Below are 7,308 nucleotides of genomic sequence, written 5' to 3' on the forward strand. Positions count from 1 at the left end.
GTACGCTCGTACTCATCCCACTCTTAAATCCCCTGCTTAGATATGGAGGCATCGAAGGAGGATCTACAGTGCAACTCGAAGGCCGAGGAGTCAACAACAACTTCACGAGACAGGACCATGTCAGAGGAGTCAGATACCACATCGAACAAGGAGAAAGCCTAGATTAGCAGTAGAAGGGGACTAGCTCCGTGAACCTAGCTCCTACTTAGCTAGAATCTATTCATAGCCTCTGTAGTTAGTTAAATACTCTACAAATAGAGTCCGTGATAAGATTAGACTACGAGTCGTTCTTCCGGAGTTATCTGCAGCTTTACCTCATTGTAAAGTAGGAGGTCAGTGTTGATCTTATGTAATGGAGTCAATGTTGTAATTCTATAGACATGCCTTGGACCCGCATATGTTTCTGTTGTACCACTCTGAGCGATATAATACTAGTGGAACGGTGTTTCATTGGTGTTATATCAGACTTGCATACTACACCATGCAGTGGTATGCCGGGTCACCACACGGGACAAGGCAAGAAGGGTGGGCGCCTATGGATTGCTGACGGGTTAGTCGACCCAAAGACCATTCCATCTCTACGCCAGATCCGTCGTGGGCGTACGAGCGAGCAGCCTCGGGTAGAGACCCGCCCACGGGCTTCGGACCTAGCTGTTGAGAAGTTACGGGTAAGTTCTTCCCTGTTCCTCTACGCTTCATTACATGTTTTCCATTGCAATGTTACTGACATCGCGGCAACACAACGTAGGCGGAGATGGAAGAAAGGGAACGGAGGAACCAAGAGGAGAAGATGCAGATGCAGCAGCAGATGTTGCAGCAGATGCAACAACAGCAGCAGATGTTCCAGCAGATGTTCATGAACCAGGCCGTGCTGACTTCCCCACCGGGGAGTAGTGCTCCTAGCACGTCGTGTCCTCCTATGTTCCCCAACTGGGTAAGTGGTTAACTTAATATCTCCATCTCAATCTTGTTTGTTGTCTAACCAAACTTTGGATATTGCAGATCCCCGCGCCTGATCCGGCTGTGATGGCGCTCCTCCAGCAAGCGCCAAGTCAGAGCCCGCTGACACCTGGCTTGACTGTCAACAATACGGGCATCATCCGGAGCCTGCAGCAGTTTCTAGGTGAGTTCTCCTACACTTCTAATTCTTCCATACCATGTCACTTGTGAATTTTAGCCATTCAACCATGTCAATTTTAGCCATTGTGTTCAATTTTAGCTATTCCATGTTAATTTTAGCCATTCCATGTCATCCTTAGCCATTATGTTGAATTTTAGCCATTTCATCCAAATTCTAGCGATTATGTTCAATTTTAGGCATTCCATGTCAATTCTAGTTCTTCCGTGTCAATTCTACGTCTTACATGTCAATTCTAGTTCTTACATGTCAATTTTAGCCATTCCATGTCAATTGGAGTTCTTCCATGTCAATTCTAGTTCTTACATGTCAATTTTAGCCATTCCATGTCAATTCTAGTTCTTCCATGTCTATTCTAGTTCTTACATGTCAATTTTAGCCATTCCATGCCACTTATGCATCTATGAACTTGTAGGAGGAAAAGGAGGTGGAGAAGGGCAAGGAAGTGGAGAAGGACAAGGAAGTGGCGAAGGACAAGGAAGTGGCGAAGGACAAGGAAGTGGCGAAGGTTGACGTTGCTTGTATGAACTTTGTTGTGTGACTTGGAACATTCTATGTGTGAATTTGTTGTTGGACTTTGTTGTTGGACTATTGTATGGAACATTCTATGTATGGACTTTGTTGGACTATTAGTGGTTGAACTTTGTTGTTGATGATGTGCAAATGTCTATATATTGTGCTATATATGTATCTGGAAATATATATATATATCTATTTTGTGAATTATATGTGCAGGGATTAAATGGAAACAGCAAAAAACTGGAATTTTTTCAGCACCTTTGCCGTGCACATGCACACGGCAAAGAGAAAGCCGCACGGCAAAGGCTTTCTTTGCCGTGCACATGCACACGGCAAAGGGTGCCCAGCTGTGCACTATGCTGCCACCTGGTGTTGCTGTAGGGTGCTTTGCCGTGTGGCTTGGAGTGGAGGCGCACGTGAAAGGATCGTATGCCGCACCTAGAGGGGGGGGGTGAATAGGTGCTAACCAAGTTTTAGTTCTTTTTCAAATTAGGCTTGACACAAAAGGTAAATTCTCTAGATATGCAACTAAGTGAATTTACCTATATGACAAGGATATCAACTAAGCAAGATATAGCAACGCAATAGTAGATAGAGTGGGATAGAGGTAACCGAGAGTGTAGCACGCGATGACACGGAGATGATTCCCGTAGTTCCCTTCCTTTGCAAGAAGGTACGTCTACGTTTGGAGGAGTGTGGTTGCTACGCAAGCCAAACCAACAGCCACGAAGGCTTCACTCGGATCTCCCGTGAGCAACGCCACGAAGGCCTAGCCCACTTCCACTAAGGGATTTCCTCGAGGCGGAAACCGGGCCTTTACAAAGTTCTTGGGGCACACATCCACAACCAAATTGGAGGCTCCCAAATCTGTAACAATACAACAATCAACAACAACACATCAACAACAAATCAACTAGGGAACCAAATAGGAACACTAGCATGAGATCCCTCAAACAAGAGAGGGGGAAATGAAGAACGCTTCGGTGAGGATGTAGATCGGTGTCTTCTCCTTCGAATCCCCAAAGATCAAGAGCTTTGGTTGGGGGAGGAAGAAGATCTTGCAAATCTTGACTTTCTTGAGGTGGCTCTAATGGAGGTGGCTTGGCAGATTTCTTGTCTAATGATTGAGCAAGCAACCAAGGTAGAAGAAGGGGGGTATTTATACCCCCACTCGAAATTGAGCCGTTGCTGCTTCCGGGGGCCCGGATAATCCGGTGTAAGTAGGGGCCGGATAATCCGGCCCCCGGATAATCCGGCCTTCGGGGCAAAACCGTGACATTATCCGGCCAAAAGTCCGGCCCCATGCCGTAGAAGCTTTTCTTCCAGACCTTAGCCAAAATCGAGGGGGCCGGATATTTCCAAAATGTCCGGCCCGGATAATCCGGCCCCGGTACAATACCGGGACATTATCCGGCCAAATGTCCGGCCCCCCTACTGAGCTGCTTTTCTTCCAGTCCTTAGCCAAAATCGAGGGGGCCGGATATTTCCAAAATATCCGGCCCGGATAATCCGGCCCTGGTACAATACCGGGACATTATCCGGCCAAATGTCCGGCCCCCCTACTGAGCTGCTTTTCCTCGAAGACTTAGCCAAACAGGGGGCCGGATATTTCAAGAATATCCGGCCCGGATTATCCGGCCCGGCCAAACTTTTTCGAGAGAACTTTTGACATGCGATCAAATCCAACACACATGTAATAAGAACTATGTAATCCCTGTACCACTTAATCAAACATTAGTGTATCACATGTATTGTCATCAAACACACAAAACATAACGTGAGAGATGTTCTTTCAATCTCCCCCTTTTGGTGTTTGATGACAATATACGGATTTGCAAAGGAATCACTATAGAGACAAGCATGATGGCAAAACATAGAGGCACTCCCCTACATGTGTGCATATAAGTAATTTGCATTTGAATACAAATACACAACACATAGGAGTATGGTGCCTCAACATAAGAGATATCCAACATGAGCTCTAATAAAGGACATTGACACATATGAAGTTGAGATAGGAAGCAAGAAATCATACCCATGTGTAGATATATAATGCGGAGATATAGCATCACACACAATGTAATATCCTTGATCTCAACAAATAGAAATCCGAAAACCATAACAATGTCTCACACCACATAGCACATAGTTTTGAACGGCACACAAACAAACCAAATAGTTCAACTAAAAGGGGAACACAAACAACATAAGAATGATAAACGCATATGCTTGTGCCCAAACCATGCAAATCCCGGAGAATCCTAATAGAACACTTCTCCCCCTTTGGCATCGAGACGCCAAAAAGGGAACAAGCGCGATGCTACACGTCCCATGAGAATCACTCGGAGGCATCATCATCATCGGACTCGTAAGGCACTTCCTCTTCTTCTTCTTCCTCATCAGTGTCAGGTGCATCCGGAGAACGGCGAGAGGTGTTGGACCTTTGAAGGCAATCATCAAGATCACTCCATGGAACCTGTGCTGAGTGCCAACTACCGTAACCCCGGTGAGCCGGAGGCCGAGGCGGGGTCCTTGATCACCACTCGAGCTTGTGAAGTATAACCGCCTCGAGTATGCTTAATCTCGGAGCGTTCTCGGCTAGCTGCATAGTTCTCCTTATGGATCTCAATGTTCATGCAAAGGATATGGCGCTGGAACCAACTAAGCCGGGTCACTTGTTTCCTCATAGCTGGGACATCTTGATGACGAGCAGGAGCAAAACCACTAGAGCGAGCATCTCCCATGAAGGAGTCAGGAGCGAGAACAATCAAGAAACTGGCTTAACTTTGTAGGCCTTCTTGACATGGTGCTTCACCAAAGGGTACCCACTCAAATCTTCACCAACCACAGCTATCGTGTTGTTGATGAGAAGCTGGATGTAGGGAGCATAGGGTATGGAGGTCCGGGAGACCATGGCATCATGGATCTCATGGAAGATAAAATCCATGATATCAAGAGTGAAAATCCGATCCTCATTTCCATCACGGGCACACTTATAGCCGAGGTGCATAAGGTTCACAAGGACTCCTCGGATAGCATCATTGTTACCTCCACTTGGGCAAATGGTTGACCGAAAGAAGCGAAGGAGCTGATTGTATATAGTAAGTAGCCCCTTAGTATAACCAATCTTCCCAGCTGAGGTATAGAGCTGCGCAAGAGCATTCTTATCTATCGGTTGTGGTCCATGAAGACGACGACCCCCTTCAACAGGAACTCCAAGATAACCAGCAAACTGGCGAAGAGTGGCACTGCAGTGAGAGGAGCCAGTCATCCATTCCATAGTGTGTTCCGCATCTTTCTTGATCGCCAAGGTGGCAAAGAATTGCTTCACCAAATCTGGGCTATAGTCACATTGAATCTTCATGATATCATGCAAACCCAACCTTCCAGCTACCCGCATGGCATCTTCAAAGTGATTGTTTTCAGCCGTAATGTCCACATCAATGGCTTGCATGGGTCTCAGATTCTTCTTCATGGGCTCATATATGTCCTTGTAGATGAATTCCTGCTCAATGCACCAGAATCTCCTGCCCTCAATCTCTTCATCTCTTGGGACATCTTCATACCAGTTGTTCATGCGAAGAGCGGAATAGGAGACTGGGTCCATGGTCTTGTAGTTCTCCCTCACTTCCTTGTTCTTCCGTCTTGAGGTGACGGACTTGCGAGGTGCATTGGGTGCAAACTCGTCACTTGATCGATCATGCCTCGAGCGTCTCCGACCACCCCGAGAAGCACCACCTGTGAGAAGCAAAGGCGGGTAGCAAAGGAAAGGTAATGCTCATAAGTCATGTAAGATACAAGTAATACACTCGAGAGGCATGCAAATAAGCTCGGTACAAATCTAAACATGATAGATTGAAGCAAACTGCAGCGGCGATGAAGCTCCAGTGCCGGATAATCCGGGTCCCCGGGGGCGGATAATCCGGCCGGGCCGGATAATCCGGCCGGCTCGGGGCGGATAATCCGGCCCTTCGAGATGTGCAGATTTCCAATCAAAAACATGTCTAAGACTAGATCGGCCTCATAGCATGCAAGAGGAGTACACTACACATGATTTGGAACAACTAGACACCAATTCCACCAAGAAAATAGCACATATAAAACACAACATATAGGGATAGAGATTGTGAATCATACCCACATCCATTGTGGAAACCGCTTGGAGGAGAAGGTAGCTAGGGAGGAGATCCACCCGATCCACCCAAGATCTCCGAGAGGGGGCGGATGGAGCGTCTCCGGCGAGGAGGAGGAGATCCGGCGGCCTTGAGAGGAGAAAGAGGAGAGAGGCGCGTGGGGGGAAAGGTTGGAACCGTTTTGCCCCTCGCGCCCTCGACTCAACCCTTTCAAGATCTGCCCAGTGCCGGATAATCCGGCCCTAGCTTAGGGCGGATAATCCGGCCGGGCCGGATATTCCGGGTTCTCTCGGGGCCGGATTATCCGGGTTCCGGAAAATTCCGTAATCACCGGGAATCCGGCCCATCTTTCGTTGGTTATTTGCAAAACCCATATATGATGTAATAAAGTATCACGTCACATATAAGGTGCAAATTTACCAATAAGATGGAGCACCCTAGATCATCCGACCGAAAAACCTCAAACTCCAAGTTTTTATCAAACATGACAAATGAGCAAGATGGAAATGGCTTATAGGAGAGAGTAGGCTTAGGTTTTAGAAGAGACAAACTGTTAATGGTACATCATCACTCAAGTTTGCAAGATATGAGCAAATAAGGCCAAACTAGAGTGATTTCCCATAAGAACAAGGATATGTCAATAAAATCCAATGAAAAAACAAACAACTCCAACTCTTCACAAAGAAGAGTGTGGTGGCCTAGGCCACCATATATGAGTGTTATGGTATGGCACCGCGAAGATATATCTTGGGTCCAAACCAATACTCATCATTTAAGCTCACATATCAACATATGATATAACGAGAATGAAATCATTAATGTTGGCATTATGGGGGAGGGATAGCTCAATAATTTAAACCGCACTCCCCTATTTCCATGCCCACATCTAAACCAAATAAAGTTTTGAGACGAAAGTGTGTTTGCAAGATGGTCAAGCTATACTCCTTGAATCAATGATATTTAGCTCATTCCTCAAATAAGAGAACCTTGCTTCATCAAGAGGCTTCGTGAATATATCGGCAAGTTGATCTTTGGTAGGAACATAGATAAGCTCAATATCACCCCGGGCAACATGATCCCTAATGAAATGATTCCGGATCTCAATATGCTTCGTTCTTGAATGTTGCACCGGATTATAGGCAATCTTGATGGCACTTTCATTGTCACATAATAGAGGCACTTTGTCACAAATGACACCGTATTCCTTTAAAGTTTGCCTCATCCATAACAATTGAGTGCATCCACTTGCGGCGGCAACATATTCGGCTTCGCGGTGGAGAGAGATATACAATTTTGCTTCTTAGAGGACCAACACACCAAGGACCTACCAAGGAATTGGCAAGCCCCGGAGGTTGATTTCCTATCATCCTTGTCACCCGCCCAATCCGCATCGGTATAACCATTGAGAATAAAACTTGAGCCTTTGGGGTACCAAATACCATATCTTGGGGTATCAACCAAATATCGAAAGATTCTTTTGAGAGCCATCATGTGGCTCTCTTTAGGAGAAGCTTGATA

This window comes from Lolium rigidum, chromosome 3, assembly GCF_022539505.1.
Source record: "Lolium rigidum isolate FL_2022 chromosome 3, APGP_CSIRO_Lrig_0.1, whole genome shotgun sequence".
NCBI classification, from domain to species: domain Eukaryota; kingdom Viridiplantae; phylum Streptophyta; class Magnoliopsida; order Poales; family Poaceae; genus Lolium; species Lolium rigidum.